Source organism: Eulemur rufifrons, unplaced genomic scaffold, assembly GCF_041146395.1.
Source record: "Eulemur rufifrons isolate Redbay unplaced genomic scaffold, OSU_ERuf_1 scaffold_31, whole genome shotgun sequence".
Classification (NCBI taxonomy): Eukaryota; Metazoa; Chordata; class Mammalia; order Primates; family Lemuridae; genus Eulemur; species Eulemur rufifrons.
In genome coordinates, this window is record NW_027182814.1 from 5,751,176 (window position 1) to 5,765,000 (window position 13,825).

The following is a 13,825-nucleotide window of genomic DNA, read 5'->3' on the forward strand; positions in this document are numbered from 1 at the left end:
ATGGGGCAGGGGTGGGGGACACCACGCCGGGTGGGCGAGCAGATCACCCTTCCCACCACAGGAGGGAGCACACACACACACACACACCCACCCACCCACCCCAGGTCATCACTCTGTAGTTCCGCGTGAGTGAGGTGAGGCCCGGAACGGTGCTAGTAGCTTTCCAAGTGGTCAAAAAGAATGCACAATAACTGGACCGAGGCCTGTCTGGACGCTGTAAAGGCCCACTTGAAAACTTATGCTTGCTCGCTAGGTGACCGATGTCCGCTTGACCTATGTCTGTAATTGGAAATACGTACCTTGCGGAGATAAAACAAAGCAATTAACTTGTAACTAAGTGTTTAAACTTTCCAGCTGCCTGTCGTAAAATTGATTGTGCTTGCTTAACGCCTGAAAGAATGTTCCTTAATTGGAGCTATCTGTTTCTGTAAACCTGCTCGCTTAAAGACTGTAACCGAAACGAAACGGGGCCCGAGGCTGGTCCCGGACCACACAGCTGCGGAGTAGGTGGTATAGTGTTGTTTCAACCGCCGTGCCTAAAGTCACGGAGCTCTAGCTTAGGATAGTCTGAAACCTTCCTGCTTTTTTCGGCTCGGGGCCATTCTCTGTACCTGTACCCTAACAGGGCAGGGGGTGGTCGCTGGCCAGCTAATGTGGACTCATGACTTGGCTCAATTCGGTCTCTAGGTTGTCCTGTCTCGCACTCCGTACTATAACAGATGCCACACCGGTTCAACCCAGCTCTGAAGGAAAGAAATGCCGAGCGTTCCACTAGCCGGAGGAAGGCAAAACGCACCTCTGCCTTCCTCTGAGGGCACGTCTGAGTGAACGGGTCGTTCTCCCTGCCCGTCACCCCAAGCCCCTCATCCCGGACCCCACCACACCCGGCCTTGACCTCCTCGGCCCTGCCCACCAGGCCCCATCATGGCCTCTGGAGCCTGGGCTCTCTCTCTCTCCAGGCACTGGCACTGCCCCCCGCCCCCACCCCGGGACCTGAGATCCAGGGCCTCTGTCTCCCAGGCCTCCCAGCTGTCTTGACTTGCGGACTCAGTGCCTGCTCTGCCAGAGAGACCTCTTGCTGCGGGGTGGCTCTCAGTGGCTGCATCTCAGCGGTCTAACGTGTCCCCCACCATCCACGTGGCCGCCGGCGTCAGGCTTCGGTGCCGTAGTGCCACCCTGCCTCCCTTCCGGGGGAATCCCACGCTGCCTCAGGCCCATTATGACCTGGAAGAGGCTGCACCTGTGGGGTCTGCCCATTTCCACTACCCCCCCCCCACACACGTCACCCCCCGGTCCCCCCATAGGGGTTAGGAAGAAGGCAACACTTTCTGGTACAAGGGTTGAACTGAAGGGGCGAGTGAGTGGCCACCTGGCAGGGGCATCGCAACAGATGGCTGAAGAAGTCAGCCGCCGAGTGCAGAAATGTCACGGAACTTGGGGTGCCACTGCCTTGCTGAGATAGGGCCAGGGCAGGCTTTAAAAGGCTAAAATTCTGCCTGCCTTTGGTACGTTAATACAGAACCCATGGTCCTTTCTAATTTTTGATTCCCGGAGAGGCAGGAAGTATTCCAAATGGCCACGCCATGGCTTTTCTAAATTGCCCACAAGGCCTTCTCCGACCCAGCGGGTCAGGGGTTTGCTTTGGTGTTACATCGTGGTAAAAGAGACATCCCACAGCAGTGACCATGTCCATCGACTCCGTCGGCGCTCTCAGGCTCGTAGTCCCACTTTTCAGACAAGCCTGGATGGCCACTCCGTGTCACTCTTTGCCAAATGCCAGCCACTCTCCTCCCCGCCCCGCATCCCCCATTTGGCCACCACAACTCTTCATCCCCAGGCGCCCTCCGGTAAAGTGTGCTCCTGTCTGTACACCTACTCCGTTGGGGGCGGGGGGGGGGGGCCGGAAGTTGGCACAAGAGGTGGCTGGTGGCCGGAGCAGGCCCGCCACCTTGAGTGTGTGGAACAGCGCTGAGGATTTCCTAAGGGAAGAAAGAGGGTGGGGAGAGCGAGAGAGCATCTCCTCCTCGTGAACCTCACAGATGATTGAGGACAAACAGGCCTGCACGGGGAGGGGGGGGGCAGGGAGGGTGCCGAGTCTGCACCAGAGAAAATGGCTTTGTGGGGGGGTGGGAGGGGAAGAGGGCAGAAAGATTTTCTGTCTTTTTAAAACTTCCCCCAGGCTTTTGGGAACTTGCAGCCCGGCCTGCATCCCTGAGGCACGTTAACTCTTTGGTTATAACTCCAGGTGGCCCCCAGGGTGGGCGGCCCACAGAGTTCAAGGGATTTCTTCTCAGCAGAGACGGGACCTTTAGAACAGCTAACTGCAGTAATTGCCTGAAGCTGAGAACCAACCCTCCCTCCTTTAAAACCTCTGTATTTCTGCCTAGGCCTATGTTCACGAAATTTGGGGGTTTGAGACTGAGAAGCTCTACCCTATTTATTTCCTCCTTTGTCAGCAAAGTAGACTCTCTGTTTTCTTACTCCTCATACCGCTTGTCCTCGTTATTCGGCCTCGTGGACAAGCAGCTGAGCTTTCGGTCACAAGTCCACACCCCAGGGTGGAGGGGTCCAATCCACCCCTGTCCAGACCTGGGCCCTTCCTGCCTCCCTCTCGAGACGATCTGTTTGGCAGCCCAGCCGCCTTGGACTGGGCCACAAGGAGGACACAAAGTAAAGACCCAGCCCCCCCGCCCCCCCCCCCCACACACACACACGGCAGTGGCGGTGGGTGGCAGTTCTCCAAGGGTTTGGGGCTTTTCCTGAGGCAGGAGACGGAGGGGACTGATTTCTTTAGAGCTCCGTCCCCTCCCCCATGCGCTGTGCCGCCTGGAAGCGGCAGCTCGCGGGGCGGGGTCGGGGCTGAAAGCGGCTCCGCCCGAGAGAAGCCCGAGGCGGCTACGTGCAAGCGCGCATGCGCAGTCAGCTCGCGGGGCGGGGTCGCGGCTGAAAGCGGCTCCGCCCGAGAGAAGCCCGAGGCGGCTACGTGCGAGCGCGCATGCGCAGTCAGCGCAGTGAGTGGAGGAGGGGTGGAAAACGGCGGAAGGGCTCCGCCGGGGGCCCGGCCATCTGTGCGGCCGGGCTAGGGGTTTGCCTCTTGGGCCGGGAGCTCGTACCCCGCCCCCAGCCCGCAGGCAATCCCGAGGGGCAGAAGCACGACTTGCTGGGCACCTCCTCGGGCGAAGCGGTCGCGGTGGCTGGGTTACGTGGGGCCCAGACGAGTCTCTGGTTCTGGGAGCGGCACCTCCCCCACGCGCCTCTCCTCTTGGGCCTTCACCCCTCCCCCCCCCCCCCCCCCGCTCCGGCCCCAGGGGATGGGAGGAGTGGGGGGCAGGGAGACGACCTCAGGGAGGAGCCAGACCAACTGAATGAAAGCTTTTCATGAACTCGTGTGTCTTTGCCAGGGAAACACCATTTCTGGAGTCTATGAACTAAAATAAAATCTTAAGCCGCCCCCCGCCCGCCACCGCCAGCTGACCCGTCCCGTGGTTGGCCCAGGGAACCCTAGAAAAACCCTTAAACCTGAGCTGCTGCCCCGCAAGGACAGGGGAAGTCAGACACCCCTCCCTGATGGAGTCAGATTTTATAACAATGAGATACTGAATGTCCGACGGGCCTAAGGCCAGGCAAGACAAAGCTTAACGCATATCTAGCAGGCCAACCGTTTACTGAACTACAGGGCACTTGAGTTTTGGGTAAACTGTCCAGTGGCTTGTCTGTGATTAGCAGACCTCCTTACCTTAACTGAAAACATGATGCAAAGCCTTTAGGCAGAGGTTCATTTATGTCATCAATTGCAAATCAAAGAATCTTTAAACCCAGCTGTAAACCTGTAAACACCGCACCCTCCCTCCCCCGCCCCCCCCCAACTGCCAGATGTCCTGCCTTTTCAGCCCAGACCAATGTACCCCTTCCATGTTTTGATTTGTGATTTTACATGTAATTCCTGTCTCCCTAAAATGTATGAAGCCAAACTGTAACCCACCCCACCACAATGGGTCCGCTTGCTCAAGGCTTCTTGGGCGTAGCTCTCTGGGCCATGATCACGGCCGTTGGGCTCAGAATAAAACTCTTTAAATTATTTTGCAGTGATTTGGGGTTCTTTTCCATGGACGAGTCAATCGTGTTCACATTATTTTAGCCTTGGGAGCTTTTTCTTTTCTATTATGTCTGATCCTGATCGCTAGCCAGGTATTCATTCATATTTTTGGTTGGTGGTGGTGCTCAAGCTCGTCTTTGTACATCCCAGATTGGCGTAAGCCACCGTGAATATGTTTTACACCTTCCAAGAGCTAGCGCTTATTGCCGTATCATAACCAGGGCTCGCAGCAATTTTTCTTTTTTTTTTTTTAAAGCTGCTTCCACTTTCCACCTAGGTATACATACGAGTATCCCCTTTAAATGAATGCTTGCATCGAGGAACCAGGAAGTGGTTTTTGTTGTTGTTGCTGTTGTTGTTTTCCCCCAGTCATTTATCTGCTCCTCAACCCTCATTATTTATCACACACACACACACACACCCCCACCCCATCTCTGTAGAAAAGCTCACGGAGATTGTTCATCCACCGCGTGCTTTCTGTTGACAGTATCTGAGACGATAAGGAGCACCATGCATTCTGTTCTAAGAGAAAAATTGCATATATCAGTATGATTATATTTTACTTCTTGTGTGAATTTAGTGGATCTCATAAAAGCTGATCTTGATTTTCACAGCAGAGAAAAGTGGGCTTCTGTTTTGGTTTTGTTTTTGTTTTTCTGGAGGGGTGGTGTCTTCACATAAGTGATCATCTTTACAAGTATGCTATATGCGAGAAATTTCAGAAAGCTGCAAAGAGTGACTTGTTGACAATGCTTGCATTGAATGATGTATCTGAATCTGTGAATCGAAGGGGTCAGCATCTGACCAGAAAGCACTGTTAGAAGAAGAGGGGTTTCGGGTCTTTTCCTAAATTGTATCTGCCTAAGGCGGAAAATATTTCTGTTTCCCTATGACATGGTATTTTCCTCACAAGCAGTGTTAATGGCTCCATATGTCTCTAGACTGGCTGCAGAGCAGAGACTCCATGGTCTCCACTACTTGACTCTGTCTGTCCAAGAATGGCCTCCACAGCTCTCCTCTGTGAGATATCCACTCTCAGAGGTGGCACGGTATGGTGGGTAGGGGGATATGCTGGATTTTGAAAACTCAGAGTTTGAACTCCAGTGCTTTATTTCTTAGCAACATGAACTTTGTCAGATCACATCACCCTGCTGAAGCCCAGTCACCTAAAGGGTAGAAAATGCAATGGATAGATTGACGCTTCTCTTCTCTTCTCCTCTCTTCTTTCTCTCTTTCTTTCTTTCCTTGTGTCTTCCTGTCTCTGTCTCTCTCTCTCTCTCTCTCTCTCTCTCTCTTTCTTTTTGTCTTTTTCTTTTTTTTCTTTTGACGGGCCCTCACTCTGTTTCCCAGACTAAAGTGCAGTAGCATCATCATAGATCACTGCAACTTCAAACTCTTGGCCTCAAGCGATCCTTTCCCCCTAGGCTTCCCAAAGTGCTAGGATGCAGTTTTATTTTTATCTGTGACACCATGGGAGGAAATATCTTTTAGGGTCATAGGGTCAGAAATTTAGATCTCTTCTTTGAACTCATGGTAGCGGCTAACTGGGATTTTCAGTGTGTAAACGTAAGCCACTTGTAATTTCACCAGTACTCCCGTTACTTGTCATCTATTCAGGAGGTGAACTCTTCTTCCCCTACCATCTACTGTTCAAACGCGTTGGCCACAAGGATAATTTGAATATCAGATTCAGAGCACAAATAATTAAGGTCCTGTAGCGTTAATAAGTAAAAGGGGCCACACACAAACCTGTGGAAGTCTGTGTCCCTTCCAGTTTTTTTGTTTGTTTGTTTGTTTTTGGGTCCCCCCCCCCCCCCCGAGACTGAGTCTCACTCTGTTGCCCGGGCTAGAGTGAGTGCCGTGGCGTCAGCCTAGCTCACAGCAACCTCAAACTCCTGGGCTCAGTCGATCCTCCTGCCTCAGGCTCCCCAGGAGCTGGGACCACAGGCATGTGCCACCATGCCCGGCTAATTTTTTTCTATATATTTTTAGTTGTCTGGACAATTTCTTTCTATATTTTTAGTAGAGACGGGGGCGGGGGGTCTCACTCTCGCTCGGGCTGGTCTCGAACTCCTGACTTTGAGCGATCCTCCCGCCTCGGCCTCCCAGAGTGCTAAGTTTACAGGCCTGAGCCAACGCATCCGGCCTGTGTCCATTCTTTAATGTTGTGTGTTGCTCAGTTATGAAAAGGCAAGGGAACATAAAATCCGAGTTTTAGGGATGACTTATAGGCTCAGTATTCTTTTTTTTTTTTTTTTTTTTTGCCTCCTCTAAGCCTATGTGAATATCAAGGAGGGTAAAAAATTCAGTGTTCTCAGTTCAGTGCCCAACCAACCTCTGTTTCCAGAGTAAAAATTGAGCATCCTATTACACCTTTATTTCCCTTTGGTATGCTAAGGCCCAACTCGGCAGAGAGGTCACTGTTTATTCTCTTGGCTAAGATCACATGTGCCATAGTCTGTCTGCTTTGTCTCCTTTAGGGGTAATCATCCAATCTTACCCGGGCCCCTCACATCCTCGTGACAATAGGCCTCCTTGGTTTACTGAAATAGAAAAGACCGGCTCATCAGCAATGTTTGATCGGTTGCTTCAGAAACAAATGTTGTTCTGCTTTCTTTACTATGTTTTTTTTTTTTTTTTCCTTCTTTCTTCCGTCAGACCCAATCCGATATAGGTGGGAGAGAAGGTAACCGGAGCCTCTTGAAAAACCGAAGTGAACCAAAGCGAGCTCACAGATTCAGATAGAAATCAGGAGGAAGAAAAATTGAGAGATAACATGGATTTTCTGTCTAGCGGGTGTTCTCACACTTCAATTTTACCAGAAGCGTTAGGTAGGATGACGATGACGATAATTGTGACAAACACTATTCTCATTGGACAGATAAGGAGGCAGGCTCAGAGTGACGAGTAACCTGGGCCTAAATAGATCGCTAAGAAGCATCATAGTGTGTTCCTTGGTTACGCTGTTTTGTGAAGCTCAAAAAGTTTGGGGTGCGCGTGCGCGTGCGTCCATGTGCGTACGCAATCATAGGTGTTCTAGTAAAACGGATATGAGGTAGGATTTCCCATACCTTCAATGATTTCATGTCCTGCAGGAACATAATGTTCCGGGATCAGGTTTTTATTCTGCCTTCTGTGCCACATGCTCAACATGCCTGTGACTTTACAGCCGAGACTTGCTCAGGGGGAGCCCATTCTCATCTTCTGGGAGGTTCTGCTAATCTTTAAAAGACAAGGACATAGGAAGATGATCCTATAACAACGACTGTGACCACGATTAAAGGCTTACTGTTTACCACGCGTGCTTCTGTGGGCTTTGCCTGCATTTGCTTTTTCACTCTGCACAATATCCCTGTGGGGTAGGCACCATGATTTCTGCATTTGCAGATGAAGAGGCTGAGGCTCAAGAGGATGTATGACTCGCCAAGTTACCAAACACGGAGTGTCGTCCAGGTAGCCAGTCCAGGCCCCCCGGCTCTGCAGCCACTCTGCAATGCTGATTCTGAGCCTGACCGTTTCATCACTGGTGGCTCCCTGAGAACCTTGACTCGGCCCCCTTCCTCAGTTCACTTGGGAAACATATTCATGTGTGTGTATTTCTCTCCTTCCCTCTCCCACCCCCCCCCCCCGTTTTAGTTTTTATTATTTTGAAAAGTGCATAGAACGATAAAAACTTTAAAAGTAGGAAAAAGCTTACGGAACACATAAGGACACAGAGAAAGAAAATATCTGTGTACAACAGTGCAACGCATTTGTGTTTTAAGTCGTGGTGTTGCAAAAGAGTCCAAAAGTTTAAAAGAAAGAAAAACAAACAAACAAACAAAAAAAAAAAAGCCAAACCACCATGGAAAAGTTTATGAAGTGAAAACACTTACAGTAAGCTAAGGTTAATGTATTATTGAAGAAAGAAATTTCTAAAGGTAAATGTCGTGTGGCCTAAGTGTCCAGGGTTTATGAAAACCTACAGTAAGTAATGTCCTAGGCCTTCACATTCACTCACCACTCACCGCCAACTCACAGACTCACCCAGAGCAACCTCCCGCCCGCCCTGCAAGCTCCATTCACCGTAAGTGCCCTGGCCAGGTGTCCCACTGCACAGAAACCTATTAGACTGCATTTCTTCCCATTACTATCAGTAGTTGTACATTTCTTAGGACTGTAGGCCTACGATACACCTCCAGGCATAGTTAGGGGTTGGGAAGAGGAGGGAAGAGGCCATTCTTCATTTATTTTTTTTTTTTTTTTTGTTGAGACAGAGTCTCACTTTGTTGCCCAGGCTAGAGTGAGTGCCGTGGCGTAGCTCACAGCAACCTCAAACTCCTGGGCTTAAGCGATCCTACTGCCTCAGCCTCCCGAGTAGCTGGGACTACAGGCATGCGCCACTATGCCCGGCTAATTTTTCTATATAGATTTTTAGGTGTCCATATAATGTCTTTCTATTTTTAGTAGAGACGGGGTCTCGCTCAGGCTGGTCTCGAACTCCTGACCTTGAGCAATCCACCCGCCTCGGCCTCCCAGAGTGCTAGGATTACAGGCGTGAGCCACCGCGCCCGGCCCATTCTTCATTTATTAATTGGGTAGCATGGGGGCAGGGGAGGCAGTTTCCTCCTTCTCCCCCTCTTGTTTTTCTTTATTCCTCTCCCAGTTCCCCCTTCCATCGTCTCGATGGATTTGGATGAGACGTAGACATTTTCTACGTCAGGCCTTAATCATACCGAGGGAGCAGGAGAAAAGTAAGCCGCCTACCATGACACGATGGAATGGAAGTTTGTCAGCCATTGACTGCTGTGGCATTCCGACATTTAGTGTCTTCAGGACATTCTATATTTCTGCTATCCCACTAGAATATATCTCCTCGATCACTACTGTGTGGCCACATCCCAGCTGTTTCGTGAGCCACCCTCAATGTTCGTGACGATGTAGTGTGGGGACTCCCTCCGTCTGGTGCCTTAAACTCGCACATTTGGGGTTTTGTATCAGGATAGCAAAGCGATCACCTTTAAATAACCTGGCTGGCCATGGTGGCTCATGCCCGTGATCCCCGCAACTTGGGAGGCAGAGACGGGAGCGTGACTTGAGCCCAGCAGCTGGAGACCAGCCTGGGTAACACGATGAGACCTCATCTCTACCAACAAAAAAAAAAAAAAGAAAAATTATGGCGGGTGTGGCAGCATTTGCCTATAGTCCCAGCTACTCAGAAGGCTGAGGCAGAGAGGATCACTTAAGCCCTGGATTTGGAGCTTGCTGTGAGCTACAATCAGGCCAAGGCGGCCTGGGAGAGGACAGAGTGAAAGAAATCCTGTCTCAAAAAAAAAAAAAAGAAAAGAAAAGAAAAGAAAAGAAAGAAAACAAGACCGATAACACAACACAACTTAGAAGACTTGGTGTTACCGAAAGCTCGGCCACTTGCCCACGAGGCCGAATAACGAGGACAAGCTGTTTGAGGAGGAAGGAAAGAGAGAGTCTATTTTGCCGGTAAAGGAGAAAATAGGGTAGACCTTCCCATCTCAAGCCTCCGAATTTCCCCGAACATAGGGCTAGGCAGAAATACAGAGCTTTTAATGAGGGGGGGAGGGGTTCTCAGCTTTAGCGTTGATTGTGGTTAATTATTTCAATCGTCCAGGCTCTGCCAAAAACAAAGCCTGTGAACTCTGCCGGCCGCCCACCTGGGGGGGGGGGGGCGGGGCAGGGGACCACTTGGGAGTTTTAAGAAAAGATTTAACCTGCCTTGGGGACATAGGCCAGACTACAAGCTCCCAAAAGTGGTGGTGGTGGTGGTGGTGGTGGTGGGGAGCGTAAAACGACAGAACGTCTTTCTGTCCTTTATTGGTTTCTCCTTTTTCCCCCCTAGGTGCCAAAAGACCTGAGACTGATGCCGAAAAGAAATAGGTACAGGCGCCCACGTGCACACACAAAGATATACGATCGAATACATCGTGTTGACAGTCGGGGAAACTGGAAGATGATGGGGAAGTATCACGAGCAACTTTGTATTTCTTCCAGGACAGGAAAATGGACACGAAGAGAAAAATTCATCGTTCTCGGCGTAGGATAAAAAGCCACATCTTGTTACTTAATATAATTCATTCTGTGATTTAAGTTTTTATACGATATGATATTCGATAAGCCTAAAACACAAGATAAAAGAGAAACAAACAAAAGGGAAAAAATAAAAATAAAAAAGACGACGGGCAGAGGCCTACGGTCCCGGGAGGAGGCAGAGAGCGGGAGGAGGGGCGCCTCCCGCAGACAACAGGGCGGGTGGGCGGAGACCCGCTAGAGGCTAGGGCTGCCCCGGGCGGGCCCAGAGCTGCGGGCCCGGGAAGAAGAGGGTGGGACCGTCCGGACCGTGCTCTCCTCCCCGCCCTCCACACCTCCCGGGAGTCAGCTCTTAAACTCCCAACGTCACCTGACTTTCCGGATCCCGAGGTCTGATCAAAGTGGCCGCTAGGTGACACCCAGCAACCGCTGCCGGTGTCATCCTGAAAAGAACGGACCCTATGACTGACGGGGGTGGGGCGCACAGTGGGTGGCCCGGCCAGCTCCCCTTCCTCCTCGGAGCGGATCGGATCATCTGGAACTTTATCCAGAGAGGAGAGAGTGCCCCTGGGTGTGTGCTAGAAGCCGGAGGGTTGGGGCAGGGACCTACCCAAGAGAGAAGTAGAGTACAGGGAGTTTCAGAGTTGACCCACTCACCATCTCGCCCTGGTCAATACAAGAGTGGCAATATCTGTCACCGTGGAATGAACACTTGGTACCGAAGACCTTTGTCTATGCTGGCCCCCGTATGCCTAGGGGGGGGCATGTGGCCAGAATCTGACATCCTAAACGTCTTCGTAGAAAGAATTTGGGGGTGGGGGTGGGGGAGAGAGACAGAAAAAGAAAAGAGAGGGGGAAAGAAATGGCTGCCACAAAACTATCAGAACAGAGAAGCGACCGATAGGGCCTATCTGGTTAAGTTCTTTCCCTACCCAGAGAACGACTTGACGTAGCTGACGTCACTGCAGTCAGGCCACGTTCCGGTGGACACAGAGAGTCAGGGATAGAATTTCACGCTCGGCACTGTCTCTCGGGACAGCGGGAAGGTGGAGGGTGGCTGAGGGTTCTATGCTCCTTTATCACACACCGTCAGGTAGGTCAGGTAAAATTGAGGACAGATTTCCAGTGTTTCGAGAAAGGAAGAGCACTCGTGCAGGCCATCTATCTGTACGTGGGAGAGTGTCCCCGAAAAGTGGCTTTCAGTGCCGGGATGTGCCTAGGCCAAGAAGGTACACGATCCTGAGTGAGAATGGTCCGTCCCATCGAGTCAGTCGGTAGGAGGCCACCGGGTCGAGACGGAACTGCCCCCCCACCCGCCCCCGCCCCCGCCCCCGCCCCCGCCCCCGCCCCCCAGAGCAGACAGACTCAGAATGGAGTCACTCGGTGCCAGTGCCCTGCCCGGGTGCCCCATCATTCAACCGAACTGGGAAACAGGTGGGCTTTCCGACCCTCGGGAGGGAGCTTCACCGGCGGGCGGACAGATCAGAAGGGGCCCGGCTCCCTTGAGCGGGCAGGCTGGGGACGGTCGGTGGGGTCTCTTGACAGGAGGCACCACGGAACCCTTGAGGCAATGTCGGGGGCACCTATGTTGCGGTCCAAAGCTAGCGTCTGAGAAGTCGTCCCGAAAGCATGATGGCGTCAACAAGTCCCCTCCGTTCAAGAAACGAGATTCATTTCTAGAGGAGGGCCACCCCCGCGGGAGGACCGTAGGCTTCCTGTGGACATTCTCTTCAAAAGGCAATTCACTCAGCGGAGTGAAAATCGGAAAAATCGCTGTCCTCTGACGCAGCTGCAGAGAAAAGATGGCACCAAAATCAATGAAACACACACACACACACAAACACACCTCCTCCCATCTGAACGAGCACTCCGGACGGTCACATAGGGAGAGCGACGGGCAGTCTTCCCCCCCCTGTGGTTTTCTACCTTTCGTTGCGGTTTTTTCCCTCAGTGGATAGAGGAGGAGACACAGGGGGCTCAGCCGGCATGCGAGTGGGTTTATCATCCTCTGTGAGTATCAACACGCGACACCACCTAAGTGAAGGAACACACCGGTGTTTCATGTGATGTGGCTCAATGCCTGGCAGATACGAGCCTTTGCAGGCCTCCTCGTGATCGACAGGACGTCGCCTTGGACACGGACACATCTTGTCCCTCCCTCCCGAGGCGATAGGCGGTTCCGTACCTCCTCGGGGCCAGGGCACAGTCTGCCTAGGCACCTACAACACGTGTGGCAACAGCCTCGATGGCTCTGCCATGAGAACGAACTCCCGTGGCACGGGGGTGGGGTGGGGGGGGGGTCGGGTGCTGAAGAATTCAGCTGAGTGAAGGAATGCCACGGGATTCAGAGTGCCATCGGTGGGCTGAGAGGCGAGCAGGGCGGGCTTTGAAAGGGTAACATTCTCCCTGCCTTCCGTCTGGCTGTGAATACAGAACGTACACGCCAGGCGGGGTGGCTCACGCCTGTAATCCTAGCACTCTGGGAGGTAGAGGCGGGTGGATCGCTCAAGGTCGGGAGTTCGAGACCAGCCTGAGCAAGAGCGAGACCCCCATCTCTACTAAAAATAGAAAGAAACTATATATCTAAAAATATATACAGAAACAGTATCTAAAAATATATACAGAAAAATATTAGCCGGGCACGGTGGCGCATGCCTGTAGTCCCAGGTACTCGGGAGGCTGGGGCAGTAGGATCGCTTGAGCCCAGGAGTTTGAGGTTGCTGTGAGCTAGGCTGACGCCACGGCACTCTAGTCTGGGCAACAGAGTGAGACTCTGTTTCAAAAAAAAAAAAAAAAAAATATATATATATATATACACACACACACACACACACACACACACGTATATCCAATTAGCTGGGCATGCTGGCACATGCCTGTAATCCCAGCTACTCGGGAGGCTGAGGCAGTCTGATCGCTTGAGCCCAGGAGTTTGAGATTGCTGTGAGCTAGGCTGACGCCATGGCACTCTAGCCAGGGCAACAGAACGAGAGACTCTGTCAGAAAGAAAAGAAGAGCGAGAGCGAGAGAGCGAGAGAAAGAAAGAAAGGAAGGGAGAGAAAGGAAAGAGAAGGAAGGGGGGGGGAGAGAGAGAGAGAGAGAGAGAGAGAGAGAGAGAGAGAGAGAGGAGAAAACTATTAAAAAATTCGGGACCAGATCCATCGGTCGGTACTCAGAAGCGTGACGATCGGGTGTTCCCGAGCACGTGTGAGATGTGTCTTCTCCCTGACGCCGCGTTTCCTCCACACACACATCACCCATCTGCCGTGGAAAAAAAGCAACAAAAAGAGAGAAAGAGATAGAGATTAAGAAGGGAAAATGGAAACAGGGCAAAAGAGGAAGAAAGAAAGAAATTTCGAAAAAAAGAGACCAAAGTCACAGCGAGAAGGAAGAATACTGAGCCCAGAGCGACACCTAGTGACCACACCGTCACAAGCACCCTAGGGCCCCAATTCGCCAGAGACATCTGGTGGACCCCAGGGCAACATGTGGTCGACCCGGGGCCATGGCGTCTGCAGCCGATTCCCAGGCGGGCACACGAGCCCGGGGAAACTCATTCTCAGCGCGGGGAGGAGGGGAGGGGAAATAATAGCAAAGTCACACCAGATCCCTTTCTAGTTCATAAACGTGTTGATTGCGTGTTCACGCGCACGTGTGAGAAGGGCCTCCTGGTGTGTCGGCACGTCACCC

The 13,825-nt window shown here is 51.9% G+C and overlaps 1 pseudogene; it reads left to right on the forward strand.

Annotated features, from left to right (window-relative positions):
• The first annotated feature begins 13,741 nt into the window (after positions 1–13,741).
• LOC138379397 (small nucleolar RNA U13) overlaps positions 13,742–13,825 on the forward strand; it is a 92-nt pseudogene continuing 8 nt past the window's right edge.